At 35.5% G+C, this 25,541-nt stretch overlaps 1 long non-coding RNA gene and 1 other non-coding gene across 3 annotated transcripts in view; both read right to left on the bottom strand.

The window, feature by feature from the left end:
• Positions 1-25,541, bottom strand: part of LOC107851839 — a 32,883-nt gene that overhangs the window by 1,663 nt on the left and 5,679 nt on the right. Inside the window, exons 2-3 of one of the 2 annotated variants that reach the window (XR_007048700.1) lie at positions 21,128-21,276; positions 6,152-6,297 (exon numbers count right to left, since the gene is read on the bottom strand). This is a non-coding gene — a long non-coding RNA (uncharacterized LOC107851839). Of the gene's footprint in view, positions 1-5,240; positions 6,298-21,127; positions 21,277-25,541 lie in introns of those variants that run through there. The other variant, XR_007048699.1, reaches the window with a different exon arrangement.
• LOC124889932 lies at positions 1,778-1,887 on the bottom strand. The gene has a single exon (XR_007048844.1). It is a non-coding gene; the product is annotated as a small nucleolar RNA R71 (small nucleolar RNA).

Raw genomic sequence — 25,541 nt, 5'->3', positions numbered from 1 at the left:
ACAATGATTAGGTTTTATCCCATTATTAATTTAAGTGGGCACATGGTTTAAGGGAAAGTTGGTGGGCCACGTGCCAGCCTTTTTGCTAATCCCACCTGAAATGGGAAAGAAATATTATATGTATACAATGCATGGACATCTTTAGAAAAAAAATTAAAATCAATTTCTCGGTCAACTACTGAACACGGAGACCTGGACTTGTAGACAATTCTTGGATGAAGAGCTGGTCACAATTTCGGAAAACAATCTTGGATTATTATTAATACCTGGATGCTATTTTGGAGAAAAATTGCGAAGTGGCTACACGGTTTATTAGGTTTTAATTTTATTATTAGTGTTTAATTTTTCATATCATGTACTCAATTATTTGGATCTTGATTTGAAATATTAGTGTCTAAAAAACTCCTTTCTGGGGTTAAAGCCAAGAACATGATTACTATTGTTTTGGATTAAATTTATTAATTTTGCTTATCATATTTGTATTTGTTTATTCTTGTTTTAATTATTTTATGGATTGATCACCCATAAAATACATATATTATTGACCTTTTGATCTCGGGAGAGGGAATAGAGAGATAGAACATAGGAATAAACAAAATTTTGGTTTTTATTCTTTTATAAAATAAAGAATTAAACTTAGCGTCTAGGACAGGGATGTACTTAGATGCCTTACTTGATTCATATGTAATGTGATAACTTTAATTAACTTAATTGGATTATTATATCCCCGCCCAACGATGTAGTTGTAATGTCCAAATTAGGTAAAAAGATTATAGGTTGGGAAACCATGATCATGCAATTAACCTTACGAATCAACAACCAAGATAAGCGAATTAACAGATGAAATTCAATAACATAGTATGATTGTTAGAAGTGCTTTAACCCCGGATTTTCTTCCATTGATTGTTTCAAGGATTTATTTTTTCGCATTATTTATTTTATTTTTAATTTACAAAATAATTCAAAATTCTCTTTTTAGTTACTTTTGCACTAAATTAATCTAGACTGTGAACTAAAATTGAATCGTTGCCAAATCAAGTCTCTGTGGGATCGATATTCGTCTTTCTTAAAGGCTACTATATTACTTGGTAAATCACATATACTTGCGTGTGCGCTTGGGCACTGTCAAGTTTTTGGTGCCGTTGCCGGGGACTTGTAATTTAGCAATTGTTTATTTTAGTTTTACTTTTAGATTTATTTGGTGTTTTTACGCTTGGTCTTGGTTTTGTCTTTGCAGGAAACAGGTTTTTCATAGTGGAAAGCTGGAAAGGGATCACGACTTGGTTAAATCAAGCTCCAAACCTGAGCAATTTTACCATCAACGTAGGAGAGAAGCAATCCTTCTCCCCAGAATTCCTCAATTCCAAGAAGACCAAGATAACACTGTTCCTATGGCTGAACAACAAGCAATTGGTAGAAAGGTTAGAGAAGTGATAGTCCCACTTCCAACGAACTTGACTTCCCCAATTCAAAGATTGCCAGCTGAGGGGAATTTCAAGTTGAAATACAATATGGTACTGCTTCTGATTAACATTGGACAGTTTGCAGGGCTTTCTTACGAGGATCTACAAGTCCACTTGCAGACCTTCATTGAGCTTACAGATACATTCACTCCAACTGGGTGACTCCAGATTATGTGAGGCTGACACTTTTCCCCTATTAACTTATTGGGGAAGCTAAAAGATGGTTGAATGTAAAGTCAGCCAGTTCAATCACAACATAGGACGACTTAGCCAGAAGGTTCCTCATCAGATTCTTTCCATCAGACAAGAATGCGAGACTTTGCAGTGAGATAGCGAGCTTCAAACAGAAGCCTGATGAAAATCTCTATTATGTTTGGGAACATTTCAAGGCCCTTCTTCGGGATTGTCCACACCACCAACAGTTGAATGAGGTACTTACTCATACTTTTGTAGAAGCTCTTGATCATAATATGAAGATTTTTCTAGATTCAACCTCAGGTGGTCAAGCGTTAGAGCTAACTTATGATGAATTGTACACATTGCTGAACCGCATAGCACAAGAAAATCTAGAGTGGTATTCAGATTTTAGAAGTGCCACGAAAAGAATTGTGGGTGTATTGGAGGTGGACTACTTCACAGCCTTATCAACATAGGTTTTTACCTTATAAAATTTGATCAACACAACATTCAGCACCATGAAGTTGGGAGCAGCATAACCTATAGCCACAGTTAATGCCATCCAACAAAATGCAGGTTGGTGTGAGGTATGCAGAATAATGGCCATTCAACGGCCATGTGTACTTTAAATTCAGAATTTGTGATGTATGTAGGCAATGCTCAAAGGAAAAATTATAGTAATGCCTACAACATAAAGTGGCAAACTCAGCCACCCAATCAGCCATGAAACGCCCCATAGCCACAGGCCTAATCGAATCAGTCAACGAGCAACATGGAAGAGATGATGAAACAACTCTTAGAGAGTCAAACATAATTGATTGTAGATCTGAACAGTCAAAGAGCAAAATTACAGAATCAGAAAGTGGCCTAGAGAAATTTAGAGTTGCAGGTTGGGCAAATACAACAAGCCTTAAATACCAGACCACAAGATGGTTTGCCCGCTGATATAGAAACTCCAAAACAAGTCATGAAATTACCTTGAGGAGTGGTAAAGAGCTTCAAGGAGAACTTCCCAAGGAAATAAAGGAGGTAGATGCTGAGGTGGTGACCAAATAGGTTCCCAAAGAAGTTGGTGAAAATTCAAGAAAATCTGAGTACTTGAATGAAAAAGTTGTTGAACCAGAGAAGAAGAAGACGCTGCTGCCACTACCCTTCTCTCAAAAGAAAATAAAAGCGAAGGAGGATGCCCTGTTCAAAACGTTCATTGATACATTCAAAGAGCTTCATATTAACTTACCTTTGCTAGATTTTTTTGAAGAGTATGCCTAAGTATGCAAAGTACTTGAGGGATATGGTGGCAAAGAAGGTAAAACTGCAAGATGTGGGAGCTATAACATTCACTGAAGAGTGTAGTGCGGTAATGACACAAAAAATCTCCAAGAAATTGAAAGATCAAGGGAGGTTTACAATCCCTATTCTAATTGGGAGGGAGGGGGGGGAGTCCATGCATTGAGTGACTTAGGGGCAAGCATAAATTTAATGTCCCTATCATTATTTAAAAAATTGGGCTTAGGAGAGCCTAAAGCGACACTCGTGGTGATGCGGCTAGCAGACAGATTTATAGCATATCTGGATGGAATAATTGAGGATGTCCTCTATAACATCATTGTTTTATCTGTAAAAACACAAACATCAAAAAATGCAACAAACAACAAAAAATTATATTTTACTCTAAAAAATAGGAGAAAAAATACCAGAAATTAGGGTTTTATTCAGATCGTATTTCAAATTAAAGAAACAAATATTGAAATTATTAGCCAATACTAGAAGAGAAGTTGGCTCAAGTTCCTATTTTTCTTTAAAACTAAAAGGCCATAATTTTTTACCTGTGAAAGAAGAAAAGGGACGATGAAGAACTCAAAGCTGTTGTGGCCGGAGAGCAAGGCTGTCACGTCGATTGACGGTTGAAAGTAGAAAAGGAACTCGAAGCCCAACTATTGTCGCCGGAGGTTGAAGTCGCCTTGGATTGAAGGGAGAAATTTACAGAACTGTTAATTGGGAGAAACTGTCGAGTGAGAGAGGAGAGAGACGGTTCATTTGGAGGGGAGAGAGGTGTGAGTTGATATGTATTTTTGAAAATATTAGAAAGTTTTAAAAATATTAATCAAGTCCACAATTAACATAATCAAGTTTTCGAATTAAGTTTGACCCTTTAAGTTGGTCAATGTAACCAATCCTTCATTCAAGACTTAAATGACACCTTTCTTTCAATTTTCTCAACTAACTTAATAGTGATCTATAAGGATATTAAATAATAATTAAATTATATTAATAGACTGTTTCATTCGGTCTATTTACTTGTCGTGTTTATGTTTTACACTCCCATTAAAAAAGTATTCTATTCATCCTATTTTAATTATTGATTTATCTTTTTTTCATGTCCGTTAAGAAAAATAAAAAGGCGATGTATAATTTATTATTGATCAAGTTATCCTATTTATTGTATTCTTTTAAGAATCGAACAATATTGACTATAAAGATATAATTGAAAATTATTACTAACTATAATTTTATATGAAAAGTTACTTTTGAATAATTTTCTTGAGCAAAAGCGATTATCAATTTAAGGTGAAGGGAGTTTTAATTAAAAGATAATCTATGAAGTGGTAAGAAGAGATCAATCACAAATACAGAAGTGTGAAATGGTCTTAACTAAAAGAAATAAGGCAAAAATGAAAATATTTAACAAAAAACATTATCAATTGTCATGTGTATTCTCTTAATTCACTTAGCAAAAGAAGTGACATACCTAAAATGCTCTTGTGAGGACTGTCAAAAATTGAGATCCTCTCTTTTATATATACATATATATATATATATATATATATATATATATATATATATATATATATGTATATATATATATACATATATATATATATATATGTATATATATATATGTATGTATATATATGTATATATTGTGATAGGGTATAAGCTTTAACATAGCAAATCGATTTTTTTTTATATTTATAGATGGTGGTTGATGCTTTAATCTTTCACGAAAAGATATGTTAGCAAATTTATAAAAGATAAATATTTAACATTTTGATTATCTGTTTTAATTTCTACAACATGTTTTATCTAATTTTTTGAGTAGTTAGTGTGTATGTACTTTTTCTCTAATTAATTGTTACTATCTATTTGATTTGGATATGGTGTGTTTTTAGAAGGAATATAGTTAAAACTTATAAGTTAGGAACATTTTCGATGGTTATGAAGTTTGCAGCATCAAGCTCTCACTTAAGCGAGTTGTTATTGAACGATAAATGACTAAAGAGGTGACTATTAGTAGAAAATGATATGAGCTTTCTTCAGAAACACAATTATTTTATGAAATAATTTCGTTTAAATAGTATATTTTCACAATTGGTTTAATTTTTTAGGTATGTGAAAATTAACTTAATTTAATTTTTGTTATATTTTGAAGATTGTATATCCTACTGTACATTTGAAATAGTTTTTTAAAACTTTTTCAATTTTGTTATATTGTGATGTCTCTTTATAGTATAGTAGTATTTATTTATTTATTTATTTTAATATACAAATACGTGCTGACATGATTGTTTTACAAAAAAAATTTATTCTTTAACTGGACAATCTTTTTGATTAGTTCTTTATTAGTATATTTAATCTGAAGTCTGTAACTGTAATTTGGTGTTTCTTAATTTTTCTAACGTTCTATCATCAGAATAACTTATTTACTTCTTAATCCTACTTTATTCGTTACTTACTTTATGATTTTAAATATATCTTTTTTTTCAGTTGTTTTTTATTGTTATTTATTAGATTGTCAGAAGATGTTTTATTATTTGTGTTTTCGTTTGTCATTGATGTTATATTATTTATGCTTTTGATGTTGCATTAAAATTCTTAATTTCGATTTGAATTTTATTATTGAAAATCACTTCCCTAGAAGCGCTACTTTGCGTTACTTCCTCCCTTTGTCATTCTAATCCCGTTTATGTTGGGTTCAAGGTATATGTATGAATGGAAAATGGAGGAAAAAATAGTGGAGAGAAATAGAGTCAGTAAAATAGAAAGTGTACTCTTTCAATGGAAAGTTCACTAATTCTCCCACATTGGTGGGAGAAGGGAACTTTTGAGTGTTTATAATAAGGAACACTTGGTGGGAGAAGGGAACTTTTGAGTGTTTATAATAAGGAACACTTACTCCACTTGGATAGTGAGGCAAGAACAAGGTCGTGTCTTGTGCTGTTGCCGTCATTGCTCGCTCGCTAGGATTCGGATTTGGCAAATAATCGATCAATGAGATCTATTTTTTAGACAACATTTATTTAAAACTTGATGAACAAGTGAAATTTTAATCCAAAGAGTCTGATAGAAATATTTTTCTCCATGTGTGGGCACATTTCGGATGCCATGCAAACGCATACGCATACGCAACGCATCTCGAAGGAATGCGACCCTTCGAGGTAAAAGACACATTGTTTTGCATTGTTGGGTGATTTGCGTGCATACTTCGATAACCTGCGGATGTAGGTACTTACTGATATTCGAATAGTGTCACCTGTAGCTGCAAATCAGGCGCAGACCCAGCACAGACTAGGCGCCAGTGACGCGACTGTACTGAATAGGTGCCTTTTTGTTGAACCAATGCATCTTTTCCAAAAGGACACATTAAGGTTATAAATACCTGAAATATTGATACAAGAATTACAATGACAACACGAAACACACTTCAAAATCAATCCACAAGATCAAAGATCCGAGGACCCTTTTGAAGACCACACTCGAATTCAACAAACAACAATAAGAACATGATGTATTGATGTGTTTAACACCTAAAAACAGCTAACAACAAACTATGTTAACAACAATAAGATGGATAACAACAATAATGGAACAAGAACAACAAGTCACGAATTTGAATTACAAGAACATAAACTAACGATTACAACATAAATAAAATGGATAGATAGTTAGACCTTGGTTGGTATAATCTTAAGAATCCAAGAATATGATAATCTTGGACACTTAACACTACACACAACGGTTAACCTAACTCCTACGTTGACACAATAGGAACTTTACCTCCTCTAAATACCAACGTATCAAGCCAATATTGCAACACAAGTGATATCCACACTTGTTGCTCTCGTTTCAGTGTGGTGGCTATTTCAAGCCCTACAGCTAAAGGTGTTCCATGTTTTCAAGTCTTACATCAATAAACAAATAATGAGAAAAAGACCTAAAATATTCTATTTATATTTTATTACAATACAAGGCGAAATGACAACAATGCCCTTAAAGGGAGGGGTGGCCATGGTGTGCATTTGGACCCAATGAAGCGACCAAAATTCCCTTAATAAAGATGACCAAATCATAACCCATTAAGTGTTATCCAAAATCGTGAGTCCTCAAGTCTTCGATGCTCCAAGCAATCTTCCACACACGACCTTACTTGTGCTCAAAACGGGTCTTCCTTGCATATTCTTGTGCCCTCGTGGTGACCAAGTCTTGAGCCTTTAAATGATGACCTCCAATCATGTCTTCAAAAATTAAGGTGGCCATTTAACTTGTATCACATATTCCTTAGGTATTAATATGATTTTTGACAACAAAAACACTCTTCATATCTTCAAAAACTCGTTGTGATCATTAGCTATCGAGTGAGTTTGACGAATCCAACAATTTGAGGTACCGCTATTGTTGGATTGAAATCCATTTTATCCTGGGAGAAAAATTTCATAACCTTGGGTACAGTAAGGGGAATTATTCCTTAAGGACACTCCGTGAAGTCGGGGGACTTGGCTTTAAATTTCTGTTTCATCTTATTTCTGAAATTTAACACATTTCTTGGATATATTATTCTTAATCTTGTATTGAAGGTGTTAAGTAACTTCATAGGTGTTCTTGGTTTTACACTTGAACTTGTGTTGAAGTTGCTGTGCCTAAATACAGATTCTTGTACCTGAAAACATTGATGCCTCACTATCCAAGTGGAGTAAGTGTTCCTTATTATAAACACTTACAAGTTCCCTTTTCCCACCAATGTAGGAGAATTGTGAACTTTTCATTAAAAGAGTACACTTTTCATTTAGTGACTCTATTTGCCTCCACTATTTTTTCCTCCATGTGCGTGCGCATTTCGGATGCTATGCAAATGCATACACAACGCATCTCAAAGGGATGTGACTCTTCGAGGTAAAAGACATACTGTTTTGTGCTGTTGAGCAATCTGCATGTGTACTTTGATAACCCGCGGGTGCAGGTGCAGCGTAGGTACTTACTGGAATTCAGACAGTGTCACCTGCGACCACAGATCAGGTACAGACCCAAACAGATTAGGCGCAGGTGACACGACTGTACTGAATAAGTGTCTTTTAGTTGAACCAATGCATCCTTTGTAAAAAGACACATTAAGGCCATAAATACCTGACATATTCCTCAGGTATTAATATGATTTTTGATAGCAAAAATAGTCTTTATATCTTTAAAAACTCATTGTGATCATTAGCTGTTGAGTGAGTTCATCTTATTCTGAAATTTAACACACTTCTTGGATAGATTATTCTTAATCTTGTGTTGAAAGTTTTAAGTAACTTCATAGGTGTTCGTGGTTTTAAACTTAAACTTGTGTTGAAGTTGTTGTGCCTAAATACAGATTTTTGTACCCGAAAATATTGAAAATAACAATTTATATGCCTTACAACATTGTAAAATTTTAGTAAATGTTGTCTTTTTAATATAAAATTCATATAAATATTATTTCTTATACCTGTAGGTTGATGATCAATTTAAGGATATGAAGACATATGTGGCTGAATCAATTTGATTCTGCATGAGAACCGTTCTTTCAAAAAGCAATTAAATAATTTCTTCAAAAAAGTTCTTTTTTTTATTTATTAAAGTATAATTGAATATGCATTATATCATTAACAATCATACTATTAGTAATGTTTCATCTTTCTAACATATTTATTTGTTCATTATATATATATTAAAAATTGATATTCAATTTTATTATTATTAATGTTTGTGAACATTATGAATAGAAATCTTGTCCTACAAGTGAAAAGGTTGTATCTAAAACATCGATTTCAAGCAAAGTGAATGACTTAGTTATTATAGAATAAACTAAGGATAGTGAAGGAGTGCTCGTTGATGTATGTTCTCAATTAATGATAATTATTTTATTAATAAATTTTTTATGTTAATTAACTCATCTTTAATAATTAAAGTTGATAATAAAACTATTATTAGGTTCTTGTAATATGGATTGTAACTATAATGTCTGTTTTGATATATTTTGTAGAATGTGAAGTTAGTAGTCATGTTGCAGGAAAAAGTATTTTAAACCATCAATCATCTTTGAATGTATTTTCTTTTTTCACTGAGACTCAATTAATAGCACTCGAACCAACATTTAGAAAATGAAAAATACCTAAACTGAAATCAAAGAATATAACTCCAGTCTGTTATGATACATCTTCTTTCCTATTCATTCATCTACTGTGTCTATCTATTACTTCCTTTCTATCCATCCCTTTATCTTTCGTATTCGTATCTTTAGTTTTTGATTCTGTAGTTAGTTCATCTATCATAGTTGCGTCAACTTTTATTTGGTACCAATGTCATCTTTTTCTTCCCATGCTGAGTCGATGCTTGTTCTGCTTTTATGGTCATTCCTTTGACTCTGTTTTCTAACTAACACGTGTTTGAGCATCATTCTTAAGGGTTTGGTTGATGCTGAACAATATTCTATTATGGTATATGGCATTTTCATATTGCCAGTTGAGAGTTGCTTCTGTGTCGCTGATGGGCATCTTTTCTCCTATTGGTAGGATTACATCTTTAGCTGGTATCTTTGGTGCATGGCTTAGTTTATCTTTTTCAGAGTGTTCATTTGGTGGGAAGTCATCTGAGTGACTGGTTTGTGCTGGAGACATCATGTATATATTAGTTGCAGGCTTACTTTTGATTTGGGAGGTTTTATTTGGTGGTGGTGAGGTATCCTTTTGGCACCTGTTACAACTGCAATTACTTCTCTATGCGTAGTGTCCTGAGTAAGGACATTTTCTCCCCATGTTGTCGTGACCCTCATGATTGAAGGACTTAATCCAGTCATGATCTGGCATGTAGCTACCGAGGAACCAGAATAGAATTTTTGTCCATAGAGTCTGTGTCCTGCTGTCCCCTATCTATTTGGTATCAAATCCAACCCTACTCCTAGAGGAGAGAGAGAAAGCAAGTGTTCGTATAACATCTGCCACCATTTTTTTGTAACGTGAGGCAAATTTAGATTTTTTGTCTTTACTTTATCTTTACCAAGTTTCTATATCTTTACCAAGTTTCGAACCATAAAAGTGTCCATAGTCTTTCTTCTTTAGTTATTGCAGCTAAAGTTCTATAAATATTTGAGTCATAATCCTTCCGTTACTGTAGTCTTTAGTTTTGAACCTATATAACCAAAGTTTTGTACATAATCGAGTTTTAGTTATATTTCTTAGATCTTTGAAGAAATATTTAGTAGAATCTTTTTCTTAGAACTTTAGCACAAATATATCGAGTCTTTATAATCCAAAAAACCACAAAAATATGTCTATTTCTGAATATGAATCTAGTCTGACCGGTCCGTATAAATTTCTACCCATGTTATAAATGTTTCCAACCATTAATAAAACCTTGTCATGTCAAAATGACTACCTCTATGAAGTAGATGCGCTACAGCCGGAACAAGTTATATTTTCCACCTATCTACCTCTACCTAATCCTTATTCCTTCTTTGTCAAGAAAATATGCAATCCATGGATGCAAATTGATTCTTTGCACCAAAAGAGGCTAGAAGGAGTTAATGAATATTTTGCTTTGCCACCACTTGACTAGCATATCTTTATGACTCCTACTGAACACTTTGTTACTCTGCAGATTCCAAAATATTTCCACAATAATAGATAAGCCATGGCTATACCTATATCTATTTTGGTGTTGTTCGTATTGCGTTGACTCATCATTCAAGAAAAGGCTAGCCGATAAAGGCACATCTTTCTCTCATTGATACGAGATTCAGCAAATACCAACATGCAAATTTGGGTACCTTAGACATTACTCTAGATGCAGGGACAATCCTTGTCACTCTATTCCCAAACTTTAGTATGTCCCTTTCTGATCCCTACTTTACAGAGGCGCTGAAAATCCAAGTCCAAATCCTTGAAACCTCACAAGCTTCCCACGTATGTCCAAAAATACATTATCAAATATCTTGGAAAGTGCAAAACCATGAAAACTTTATATCCATTCTAGGTGATCGAACCTCTTTGTATTTAGCCATAGATGTCATAAGTTGCACCATTTTGGGCGTGCAAATCTCGAGGCACCTATCTAGGGATAAATTACTCACAATTCTTCCAATTCCATGGGTTAATAGTTATGAGATGTTGAGAGTCTATCCTCACCATCTCCAATCTTCGAACCCCACTTCAGTTACTAAACCTCATCAAATATCTCTGCCCGTCTGCATGTTTATCCCATTGATAAATATCCAACAGAAGAAAATCTAGACTCGGCACATATCACACATCTCCCTAAGAATCCATGAAATATAACGATTGGATACAACAATTCAATCATGAGAGAAGCAACGTACCCTGGTTCAAATGTCTTTTTATGGGGCACTATCCATGGGTTAGACATTGCAACTGTGTGAAATGCGATGAGAACCAACTACATGATTAAGATGATGATGAAGATGAGGTAGTGTGGGATGAATATTGGGGGTGGATTCCATCTCCCAAAATAAATAACCTGACCCATGCTTCAGAAATGCCATGCAAAGGTGATCAAGCATCCAACCGATGTGCTAGACTTATCAGAATACTCGAAGAAAGGTGATAGACTATCCAGTCTGAAACATGTTCGTAAGGAACCTCAAGACTATCCTTTATTTACCAGAAACAAAGATAAATGATATCAATCGAGGAACAAATCACTATGTTAAAATATAGCACTACTAATCCATGAAATATCCAAACACACATCATATTTCCCACATCACCGCAAGAACCATATCAACCATTTTCAACTTACCCACCTAATGAGCAAGAATCTACCGTTACAAAATGCTCATGAAAGAGGAAAGAAGCCATGATAGACTATAAGCAAGCTTAAAAAGTACCAGGTCAAACTAAAAGGATGAAGGCCCCATATGATGCGGATAACATAAAGTCATTGTCTACTACTTTATTACACGATGACATTTTCTCTAGCCTAGATCCTGTTATCCCAAATGAGAAGTGCCACCACTAGATGAAGATTGGGAATCCACCAAACAATGTCTTCTCAGTGATGACTGGTCATGTCTAGAAATCTTTTGGACTGATGATCTCACTATGCCATATTAGGCCGTCTCTGACCCTAACTCAGTAGAAACCAGGAATCATACTCCTCAGCAATTCCATAATAACCTTGTTGAGGAATATCTTAGGACTATCGACCCTTTTGATGACACTGATCCAGAGGAAGAAGGATAATGACAAAATAACATGAATACTCTGTCAGTTGATATGACATTGATGATATTCTCAAGTTCTGATTCGCCACCCATAAATCTTGATGACGCCCTTCTCAGAGAGAATGACAATACCACTGGCCTGATTACCATCAATCAAGACGATCCAGGATCCAAGCTGAATGGGTCTCCCTATCTCTCAAAACACCAAGAAAGGCACAAGAGGTACATGAAGTACCGACGAGCCATAAAGAGTAAACCACCAGATTAAGAACCCATAAGCAGCAAAACCATTGGATCCTCCACAAAGAGAAATTCAGGAAAAGACAAGTGCTTCATCTTCCATGACAAGGGACACTTTGCGAAAGCATGTCCAAAATCCAGGACGGAAAAAAGGGTGGCTCAATACTCAGATGAGATGATGATTGCTCAACCCCCATCAATGAAAGTGAGCTTAGTCAGATAATAGAACTGATGAATGAGATCAATATGCTTATGAAGGGAATCAACATGATTTCTAAATTACAAGCCCCTCATGTCGAACTAAGGATATATCCATCAAAATGGAAAAAACCCTTTAGGTCTTTGCTTTCATGGACATCTGACCAGCGACCTCAATACTGAATCTCAACATCATCTCAGGAAATCAATTGGTTCTTTACTTCAGGATCTTTGGCACAACATTAAAAGAAGGAGTCCTCACAACTAGGGTAATCACGAGGTAGCCAATTATAATTGAATTATTCCTAGGAGTACTCTACTAGATAAAACTCCTTGGCTCTAATATCCCAAGAAAGGAGTTCATTATTGGATTTGACATCCACAAGCAGCTTATGAACCATATCCTCATCCTAATAGAAAGTATAACCTTCATGGGATAATTCAAGAAATATTATACCATACCAAGGTTATTCCAGCTTGATGACAGTGATCCAGTAAAGAAGATAGAAAACCAACTAATGGAAGAATCCTTTGCAGAATCTCATAAAGAGTTCCTCAAGAAGAATAAAAATTCCTTATGGCTTAACCAAGAATTCTTTATTAGATTTCCATTCAAAAGGAATGAAATTATTAATCACACAAAGGCCAACCATTCGGGCATAAAACCCAAACATCTCCAGCTTGCAGAAAAGAAGTCTGCAAAACTCTTAGAATTTAGGCTCTTTGAGCCATCGAATTTCCAATGGGCCTGTGTGTCATTCTAAGTCAACAAGCGCGCTGAACAGACAAGAGGAAAGATACATCTCATCATAAACTACCAACCCCTAAAATACTTTATTTCGAACGATAAATTCCCCATTTCAAACAAGCTAACCCTATTTTCTTACCTAGCAAAGGCAACCCATTTCTCCAAATTTGATCTCAAATTAGGATTATGGCAGATAGGCATACACCCAGAGGATAGAACCAAAATGACCTTTTACATACTCGACCATCATTGCTAATGGACGATTATGCCGTTTGGACTCCAACCTGCTACTTTATTTTTCCAAAAATCCATGATCAGAATATTCTAGCCCATCCTTCATAAATGACTAGTCTATAATAACAATATACTTCTCTTTAAAAATACCTTAGAAGAACACCTTGACCTCATTCGTCAATTCTATGGCCTGGTGAAGGAGTATGGAGTTATGCTCTCAGCAAAGAAGATGGCCCTTGTGTGAGATGAAATTAACTTTTTGGGAGTGTAATTTTCCTATGGGTCTTACACTCCAGGACCATATATATGCCACGAACTTCTTAAGTTTCTATACACTAACTTTTCATCTAAATAAATCCAGTAGTTCATTCGTGTTATTAATTATGTCAGAGGTTTTATTCCCGATGTCTTTACATATATCTCCCCACTTACAAAGATGCTAAAAGAAGAGTGCACCAGCATGGGGGAAAAGACCAAGATGATGCAAACCAAAAACTAAAATGAATATCCAGAGAAATAAGGACATTCCACATCCTATCAGATGGAAGGATGATATTGTAGATTAATAACAACAACAATTATTAAAGTACAGTTCTCCTACAAGAAAAATATGACCAGTAAAAAGCCCACTAATATGCAAGTGGAACGTTTAAAGAAGTAAAACGACACATCACTCTACCTTCAAAGTGATTCTTACTTTAAAGATGGAATCAAAAAGTTTAACTTCTTTTTGATCAACATTGAATTTTAGATTAAAATGGATATGTAGGTTTTTTTGAAAATGGTCTAGCTAAATTCGAAGATCAACCCAAATCTGCAGATTCTCTGATGGACTCAATGGTTTTCTCCCTACAAAACTTTAAGAAAAATACATCAAGGGAAATGACATGGTGGACATTCTATCAAGATCAGAGGAATTGACTTCCAAACACTGTTTAACAAAAGATTAGATTGAGATAGCACCAACCATCAAACTCATTCGACCATACATCAAACACGGCGTTGATTGGTGGATGGAAGAAGGATACATGATTTCATCAGTGATACCATCTAATACTGCCTAAAAGATGGCACAGATGACATGTTCAAGAAGTTACCATTTACCACAATCTCCATGGAATTACCTTTGAGAGTTTACCATGAAACCCTCTCAATTGGGTTACCCTATTTACCATAAAACTCTCGAAACCATCTCAATTGGGTTACCCTTTTAGATGGGTTTAACTATAGGTTGCTTATCCAACTACTTAGTAGATACCTATTTGCAAGGATCTTACAAACTACTAATCCACCTACTTAGAAAAGTGCTCAGTCACCTGCATACACGTGCTATCACATACCAACAACATATGTGCATTTTGTTTTATTAGGATCGTCACATGCTAGTAGGGCTTGACTTAAATAAAATAGGTTGTATATATCTCTTAGAAGTGTGGGCCCAATATAAGGATTATCTAGTCTGAATGGATACACTAATCTCTTAGAAAATAGGACAAAGTTTTAATATTTTATTTCAAGTTTGTCTGTACTTTAAACTTTTCTAGAGCTTCCTTCTCCTATAAAAGGAAGTATAGGCTTTTAGTTGGGGATAATTAGAGTCTCCACCCAAGAAAATCTCTTGTAAAGTTTCTCTCTATCAATAAAGATGTTTGTTGGCTAAACTCTCTCTTTTGCTTCTCTCTTCCAAAGGGATGGGTACTTCGATCCTTTAAGTCGAAGTAGTGGGGTAAGGAAACACTTCGACAAGTATAATTGTTGTGATTGCAATATGGAACTCTCAAGTACTTTCCATGAATATGGAACAAAATTAGCTTTGTCCATGTGACGTACACTCTAATTCCTTTCTATGTTTATGAAATGAAATTGTTTTGGTCTACACAATATCTCTCCAATTTGCTTTCTTTTCTTTTATGAACATATAGATCTAAGGTATGGCATAGTACATATTTTTTCCACGGACTATTGAGGGTGATAAAGGCCATGGGAGAGACGAAAAAAGCCTATGTATATCATATATAGAACAATTGTATTTGTACTAGAATACCAGCGATTTCATGTGTTCAAAGAATGCCATTGACAAGCCATCCCATTGACGGTTGAGAAGCCGTTGTTCATAGCAAACAATCTGTAAGTGGATGCGTAGCCCCAGTCATAAGAAAAATATTATGTGTTGATGATAACTTTGATTTTTTATGGAGTGCCACCTATATAGATGTGAAATCACCTATCATTTTTGAAAGGTTAGAGATTGTGGTATGTGGTGTCAATGAGAGATTTGATTTCGTATGGCGTGCCCCCTACATGGTCATGAAACCACCTTTCATGTTGGAAAGTTCAAAGCTCTATTGTTAATTTCCTAGTTAATATTGTTTGAAGAGTCCGTGCCCCACTGTCCCCTGTCTATTTAATATCAAAGCCAACCTCACTCTCAGAGAGGAGGGAGGACGCAAGTGTTCGTATAACATCTGCTACTGCTATTTTTAATGTGAGTCAACTTTACATTCTTAGTCTTTACTTTATCTTTACCAAGTTGTTAGACCTAAAAGTGTCCATAGTCTTTCTTTTTTAGTTATTACTTCAAAGTCCTATAAATATTTGAGTCATAATCCTTTCGTTGCTATAGTCTTTAGTTTTCAACCCATATAACCAACGTATTGTACATAATAGAGTCATAGTTACTTTTTTTTTAGATTTTATAACAAATATTTTGTTATGTTTTTTTCTTAGATCTTTAGCACAAATATATCGAGTCTTCATTGTCCAAAAAACTACAAAAATATGTTAATCTCAGAGTCTTTACCATCTTCTTTATCTTTTAGCCTATGTAAATCTTTTGCTAGACTACATATGTCTCTTAACCTCAGTAAGACTTTGTCATGTAAATATGACTACCTATATGAAGTAGACGTGTTACTACCACAACAAAAAATATCCACCATATGTCTACCTCTACTAAACCCTTATTCAGCCTTTGCAAAAAAGACATGTAATACGTGGCTACATATTCGGTCTTTGGTATAATAAAAGCCAAAAGCGATTGAAAAATACATTGATGCATCAAGATTGATCAACATACTATTCTTGCAACTCAGGAGGAATAGTTTATCAATCTACAAATGCCTGAAGATTTTTCGTGACAGTGGAAAACCCAAGGCTTTACCTATATCCATTTGGGTGTTGTTTAGGGCCGCGTTGATGTATCACGGAAGAAAAGGTCAGCCAATAGTGGCGCGTATTTCCCTTCTTGATACCAGGTACAACGAATACCAACATGCTAAGTTGGGTATATCAAAAAACCTAGTTAATATTGTTCATAGAGTTCGTGCCCCGTTGTCTCATATCTATTTGGTATTAGAGCCAACCCCACTCTCGGAGGAGGGAAGGAAGCAAGTGTTTATATTACACCTGATACCTAATAGTGTAAAAGAAATGGCCTTACCCATATCTATTTTAGTGCTATTCGAGTCACCATGACTCATCAAGGGAAGAAAGGACAATCGATAAAGGAGCGTCTTTACTTTTTTTATACTAGATTCCGATAGTACAACTGAGCGAACTTGCGAAGATCAAAAATTACTCTGTACTCTAGGAAAGTCATTGTCACCATGTTTCCTAACTTTAATATGTCCCTCATCAAGCCATATCTAACAAAGGCATTAAAGCTCCAGGTTCAAATCCTTGAAGCTCCACTAGATTATAACCCCATACAAATGACCCTACACTACCAGATAGTTTAGCAAGTCCAAAACCATATGCAAATCTTATCTATTCTAGGTAGCCACCACTCCTTGTCTCTAAACATACATGCCACCAATGGAACAACCAAGAAATCCAGATCCCGACGCATGTATCTATAGAAGAATTCCTTATGATTCTTCTAAATTTATAAGTCAAAAGTAATGAGATGATAAGAGTCCATACTCAACATCTTGATCCCTCTAAACCTATATTCTCTAAAAACCTCATAAAGTATCTCTCTCTGTCCATATGTACACTCTTACTGAAACTTGCCCAAAAAAAGAGAATCCAGATCCAATGAATAGTTCATGCTATCTCAATAGTTCCATGAATGGACATAATTTGATATGAGAATTCAATCATGAAGGGTATAGTGTGTATTGGGTCTGTTTATAGAGAACTATCTATGGGATATTGATTGCAACTGTAAGGGATGCCAAGAGGACTGCTAGATGATTATGATGAAGAGGAAGATGAATTAGAATAGGATGACTATTGGGGCTTTCAGAAAATCCATTTCCAGAAATCTTGGGATGAGGAAGAAGAAGAACCTGTATTACAAGTCTCCTACAGACCCTAAGATTGGCCACCATTGCCTACTCCATCCAAAAGCACAACCCCCAAATCAAATTTTAAACCTCCATTGTTCATGATATCTAAAACTAGCTCTAGTTCTAAATACACTTTGCCACCAAACTACCTAATCAAAAGAAATAACCAAAATCATGTTCTAAAATTACCATATTGTATTCCATTTATCAAACAGATGGAGCCAATAAGCTGCCAAGCATTCATCCAATATGCTATACTTATCAAAGAACTAGAAAATAGGCTCCATACCATCTAGTCTAAAAAATGTCCACTCAGAACCTCAATTATATATTTTATAGACACGTAACGAAAAATGGTCTCACTCAAAGAACAAATCCATCTTCTAAAATACGGCTGCGCTAAACTATAAAATACCCAAAATTCCACAGTATTTCTATGAGCATATCCTCCACAAGGATCAGGCAAACCCTTTTCCACTTACCTACCTCATCCATCCATACCCATGTTATTTACTCAAGCTTTAAGAAATAAATAGGAGTTAGATATTTCCAAATTTGTATGGGAAAAGACAAAGATACCATGACAGCCTAAAAATAAGCTAAGAAGGCACAAGATCGGGAAAAAGGATAAAGTACTCTAGACAGCTTCCTTATGATGCTAATAAGATGGCCTCAAAATGTTTTGCTCCAATCCCTATCTTCTCGAGCCAAGATACAATAGTCCTAGATGATGACTTAAAGAGCCAAAGCTCACTGATGCAGACAAGTAAAGGGCCACTAGATGAAGATTTAAAGTCCATCAAAAAATATCTTCTTAGTGACAAAAGGTTATTTCCAGACACATTCTTTAATAATGACTAGATCAGTTCGGATGACTAGATTAGTTCAGATTAGGTAGTCCTAGATCTTTATGCGGCAGATGCTAGAAATATATTTCTCAGCAATGACAATCTACCAAAGATGACCCAGAGGAGGAATATCTAAAAAGCCATCGATGAAGTCTATGGCTTTGACACTGAGGAGAGTCTTGAACACTCATCTGCTATTGAACCTATGGATGTATAGCTTTCTTGACATACGAAATGAGAAAGATCCATTTGTTGATGCTCCAGTACATACAAATGATGCTCTTGAATATTTACTAGAGCCCCCTAAAGAAGACTATCCATCTATTTACATGAACTACTCCAAGAAACCAGAGGTTTCCAAAGTCTTCGATGACTAGGGCAGGTTGATGGATGATCCAATCCTGGAGAGTAGGCTGGAACCAGACACAATGGAAAAAAAATTATAGGAACTGGATTCCACACCTTCACTTTTAATGACCTAAGATTTCATCTTTGCCTCAAAGAATCCAAGACTTCTACATTTGGATGTCGATAAAAAACTTGGCTAAACAAGAAAAATACATGATACTCTCAAAGTTCACCTCTAGATTCTATGGAATCCTTAGATATTAGTGGAACACTCTTGGTATTAAGTATTAGAATGCTTATCTCACATCCCTAAACATCACCTTCATTATAAGAATCCTATAAGAAGTCTTCTGCAGAGACACCAACCAAAGACAGGAAAAGCTATGGCAACAGCTCTCCGAGATGAAGTGCCTATCATTCAATAGAGATGTTATCAATATCCACTTCCAAAAGATGGTGAAGATCTACTTTGAGCCGGGTAGAGATCCCATCCCGAAGAAGGCTGTCGTGTGGACACTACCAAAGATGCTAGCAGGTCACATAATGATGATTGTAGAAGAGAAGCTCAAATTCATAACCGCCCCACAGATAGGCTACATCAGGCAGGCCATCTTCCAAGCCCTAGACAATATTTGCATAAAGTGATTTGTACTGAAGCGGATCATCTAGAACAGCCCAGCTCTTGATCGAGCCTGTAATAGGAATGATTTAGTCACCAAATCTAACTTCTCCTGCTCAAGCCATGAGGAAAGATCAAAGAGTCAGCTACAGTTTAAAAGGTTCAAACTTCCTAGGCCTCTTAACGATAAGACTAAGGCAATTTATCAAACCAGGTATTTCAGATGAAGAAGCCCAAAAAACTACAAGAAGGAGAATGACTGCTTTATCTATAGAAAACCTAGCTACTTTGTAAGAAACTAAACTCCAACCAAAAGGTCAAAAGACTCCATCCACCTTTTTGTACAAATAGCTGATCATACAGGAATCTATCTCAACAAAAAGGATTACCTTGAATCAATATTCTCGTTGGAAGAAGATTAGATAGAGAAAACCCTTTTCTCCATAGACATATACAAAGAATTAGGTGACATCCATGTAGATGATCTCTACCTGATATCTAGTACGAGAGAAGACAACCAAAAACTAGCTAGTTAAATTCTCATGTTTAAAACGACATGAATTTTATCTACCAGAATAATAGACCGCTCTCTAGATATGTTTAATCAGTATATGGATCCCCTTGATCCATCTATCCTCTGAGAAAAAAGAACTTTCTACGAACTTTAAGTGTTCATCAAATTTGGTAGATCTATTTGAAGCCATTCAGAGTGCAGCCAGAATATTCTTTCGGTTATATGTTCATAGCACCAACCAATGACTTCCCATAAAAACTCCCATGGTTATTCTGGTACCTATGCCACCCATACTATATTCTCAAAGAGTTAAAGTGTGATGCCTTCATTCATTTTGATAAAATTCAACCAACCCTGAAATGGTTCATGCTGTGGTTCAAACCACGATACTATTAGGTTCAATGCTTCAAAGATTCCATGGCATTCATGCTGCATCACTCTGTAGGAATCACAAGCCATGACGTCCAAGCTCAGCTATAAATTTTATTCCTCTGGAAATTTTCTATCTCAATACTCTCTCTAGAGGATGAATACTATGAAACACAATACTTTATTTTCCAGTAGAACAAATGCATTCCAAAAGATATATGGCCTGGAATGGGGTAAATAGAACTACACCAACGATCATCCCCACTGGGATGAAGTCCATCGAGTAATAGAAAAATACAAGTTATCATATGAGATCACGAGAGATAAAGTCACTAATACTATCAAAAGCATATGATTGAAAGCTCCCCTATAGGAATGCGAAGATTCATCCTATAGGAAGAGTTACTTTACTAGGTTACTAAAAAGAAAATTAGAAGGCTGAGAATGCCTCAGGAAGAAGCATGACATCGACTGGTTGATGGAAGAAGGATACGTGAGTTTATCTCCAACACCATCCAACACTGCCTAAAAGATGATGCCAGATTATATGTAAAAGAAGTTACTATTTAACAGAAGCTTTATGGAATTACCTTATAGTAAAATTACCTTCTAGAGTTTACCATGAGACCTTCTCAATCGGGTTATCCTCTAAGATGGGTTTTCCTACAAGTTGCTTATCCAGCTACTTGTTAGACACCTGCTTCCAAGGAGCTTACAAGCTACTGATCCACCTACTTGGCAAGCTGCTCAATCACCTGCATGCACATGTTGTTACATGCCAACAATATATGTGTTTTTTTATTAGGTCAATCATATAATAGTGGGGCCTAACTTGAATAAAATAGGTTGTATATATATCTTAAAAGTGTGTGCCCAAGATAAGGCTTATCTAGTCTAAATGGATAGGGTTTATATCATAAAAGATACGATAGAGTTGTAATATTTTATTTGAAGTTTATCTGTACTTTAAGATTTTCTAGAGATTCCTTCTTATATAAAAGGAAGCATAGGCCTTTAGTTGGGGATCATCAGATTCTCCACCTAAAAACCTCTCTTGTAAAGTTTCTCTCTATCATTAAAGATGTTTGTTGTCTAAGCTCTCTCTCAATTCTCTCTTCTAAAGGATGGGTACTTGTATCCTTTAGGTTGGAGTAGTCGGGTAAGAAAACACTTTGGCAAGTATAATTGTTGTGATTACAACATGTAACTCTAAAGTACTTTCCATGAATATGAAATAAAATTAGCTATGTCTACACGAAATTCATATCTAAGTCCTTACTATGTTTATGAAATAAAATTGGCTTAGTTTGCATAATAGCTTTTCAATTTACTTAGTTTTCTAAATACGCAGATCGGAGGTATGGTATAGTACACCTTTGTTCCATAGACTATAGGATAAAGGCCATTGAAGAGCTACAAAAAAGCCCATGAATGCCATATATGGAATAATTGTATTTATACTAGGATACTAGTGATTTCATATGTTCAAAGACTCGCAAAGACAAGCAATCCCATTGAGGGTTGAGAAGTATTTTTTCATGGAAAACCATCCTTTAGTGGTTGCATATCCGGAGTCGTAAGAAAGTTATTGTGTGTTGATGAAAGCTTTAATTTTGTATGGTATGCCACCAATATGGATGTAAAACCACCTATCATGTTGGAAAGGTTGGAGACTGTGGTCTGTGGTGTTGACGAGAGTTTGATTTCGTATGTCGTGCCGCCTACATGGTTGTTAAACCACCTATCATGTTGGAAATTTTAGAGATATATTATTAATTTCCTTGTTAATATTGCTTATAGAATCTGTACCCCACAATCCCCAGTTTATGTGGTATCAGAGCCAACCCCACTCTCGAAGGAAGGAAGGAAGGAAACAAGTATTCGTATAACATCTTCTACTGCTATTTGTAACATGAGCCAACTTTATATTTTTGGTATTTAATTTATCTTTACCAAGTTGTATCCATAAAAGTATCCATAGTCTTTCTTCTTTAGTTATTATAGCCAAAGTTCTATGAACATTTGAGTCATAGTTGCTATAGTCTTTAGCTTTCAAACTATATAACCAAATTTTTGTACATAATCAAGTCTTAGTTATATTTCATAGATCTTAGAACAAATATTTTGTAGAATCTTTTCCTTAGAACTTTGGCACAAATATATCGAGTCCTTATAGTCTATAAAAACACAAAAATATTTCTATTTCTAAATATTCATCTAGTCCGTTCGGTCCGTATAAATTTCTACCCATGTTAGACATGTTTTAAACCATTAATAAAACATTGTCATGTCAAAATGATTACCTCTATAAAGTAAATGTGATACAGCCTGAACAAAATATATCTTTCACATATCTACCTCTACCTAATCCTTATTTCTCCTTTGGTAAGAAAGTATGCAGTCTATGTATACGGATTGATTCTTTACACCAAAAAAAGTCCATAAAGAGTTAAGGAATACTTTTCTACGACATCACTTGACTAGCATATCCTTACGACTCATGCTGAATACTTTGTCAATATTCAGATGCCAAAAGACTTTCCACAACAATGGATAATCAATGGCTATAGCCATATCTATTCTGGTATTGTTCGTATTGCATTGACTAATCATGAAAGAAAAGGCCAATCGATAAAGGCACGTCTTTCTTTTCTTGATACAAGATTCATGAAATACCAACATGCTAATTTGGGTACCTTAGATGTTACCCTAGATGTAGGGACAGTCCTTGTTACTCTATTCCCAAACTTTATTATAACCCTTTCTAATCCCTACTTTATAAAGGTGCTGAAAATCCAATTTTGAATCCTTGAAACCCCATAAGATTCCCATATATGTCCAATAATACATTATCAAATAGCTTGGTGATACAAGTGCGATCACTTAGATGGATTTAAGAGAGTATGTGTTGGGCCCGAGGCTTGGTGTGTACAAAATGAAGTGCAAATAGGACCTAAATACACACCAAATCAGCCCATTACATGCACTAGAGGGGCGCCCCATCATTGGTGTGAACAATCTTCTTGTTGTTGTGGGTTGGCCAAATTGTTGTGGACTTATTTTTTTTCTTAGAGAGATTGTTGTTGGTTGTTCTTGATGCTTTTATTGTGTTCTTGAAGTCTTCACTACATTCATCATCTTATTAAGCTTTAAAGTGCAAATAGATCTAAAAAGGTGAAAGACTTGTTCACATCACTTCAAAGACTTGAACACTAATTTTTACCTACTTTCCTTGATTTTAGGACCTTGTTTCAAGGAGAAAGTACCAAGAAGTCTAGTCTTGTTTTGAATTTGAAAAAGAATCTCCAAGACCAAATTCCCTCCATTAACCAAATCCACCATTTGCAAGTTGTAAATTGCTCAAGACTTGAATTTAGAGAGTAAAATTTTGACAAAACCGAGGCCAATAGTGGACTGCCATGTCACTAAATTACTGTTCATGCAACATTTTTGAGTTCAAATGTAAGATTGCTTAGTTTCATCTTATTTCTTTTTAGTTTCGTTTGTTGATTCGAATACTAATTGACGACCTATTAATCTCCTACTAGCGCTTGCTAGTTAGTTTTGTACCTGTTTGTTCGTGTTAGCGTTATTTGTATACCTTTTGTCATTTTGATTCATTGATTAGTTCTTGGCTCTCATCCTATGATATTTGTTTGAGTTTCAAAATTGAAATCAAATCCGGACAAGAGTAGACTCTATCCTCGGCTCCTCACGGATTCCTTAGCCGACTTACAACACTATTGAAGCTACGAGTAAGGTAATCGAAGTGTGTGAGTGTGGTGAGGCTTTTGAACTAATTTTTTTGCTGTTTTTGTAGGTTTTTTTATTAGGTACTCACAATGGAAGAGTACACATCTCAAACCGTGGACAACAGTACTCTTGATGCTATGAAAGCCTCTCTTAAGGCTATCACCCGAATACTTGAGAGATTGAACATGAAAGTTGGTACCGTGAGAGGGGATTTGGCAACAATAAAGGGAGATATGTATACTATGAGTGGGAGGTTAGAACGGGCATAAATCCAAAGAAGTTCCCCACCTTCAACTCCTTGAAACACTTCCCCTACTATCTCCTCTGAAATGTTACACCAAATGAACAAATCACCGAGCCAACAACAAAATGCTCCCCAAAACCATAAGTATGATGGACCAACCATCCCTACACTTCACCAAGTACAACATGAAGGATTTAGAACCCAAATACCTCCAAACCCATGCCATCTACTTAACCAAAGACCACACTTTCTAATCCAAGCTCTATTGAACCAAAGGCCGTACTATCCTTCAAAGCCGAATCCAATTAATCCAAATCTACCAAATCATGTTGAGGGTTATGGTAGAGAGGAAAAACATGGGGGTTATGGAGCTTATGGTGATGTTCCCTTGAGGGAATAAGAGGTGAGAGGTAGGCTAGGTGAGTTAGGCCGAAAGGATAGGGGTGGTCACCTAACCCAGGAGTTAGGTATCAACACCATCAAAGTTAGTCTTCCAATCTTCAAGGGTGAGAGTGGTCCCCAGGTGTATCTTGATTGGGAATCATCGCGTGATAAGATATTCCAAGTGAATGATCTAACCTAAGAGAAGAAGAGTTGTTATGCTATCGCTCACTTTGAGGGATATGCAAGCACTTGATGGGAGTATGTGAAGCTTTTTGGTGATGTGTTGATTGCTGGGAAACCACCTCCATGATTTAGATTAAGGTACCTTACGCATAAAAGGTACCTACCTGAGGGCTACAAACATGAACATTTTGCCAAGTTGTATAACTTGAAGCAAGGAAACAAAAGTGTCATGGAATACTATGATGAATTTCAACAATTGATATTGAAGATTGACCATCGAGGAGAACAAGTGTGCCATGACATTATATGATTCAAAGTTAGGTTGAATAGGGACATAGCTTCTGGATGGCCCTCCACATGTTTGACACCATCGAAGGCATCTTCCAAGCGGCCTTGAAAATTGAGAGAGAGCTCTCGGCTTACAAGTCCAAGAATCACCAACAACCTTCCTCCGAT

Source organism: Capsicum annuum, chromosome 12 (assembly GCF_002878395.1).
Source record: "Capsicum annuum cultivar UCD-10X-F1 chromosome 12, UCD10Xv1.1, whole genome shotgun sequence".
Taxonomy (NCBI): Eukaryota; Viridiplantae; Streptophyta; class Magnoliopsida; order Solanales; family Solanaceae; genus Capsicum; species Capsicum annuum.
Note: the sequence above shows the minus strand (reverse complement) of the source record. Positions and strands in the feature narration are given on the sequence as shown.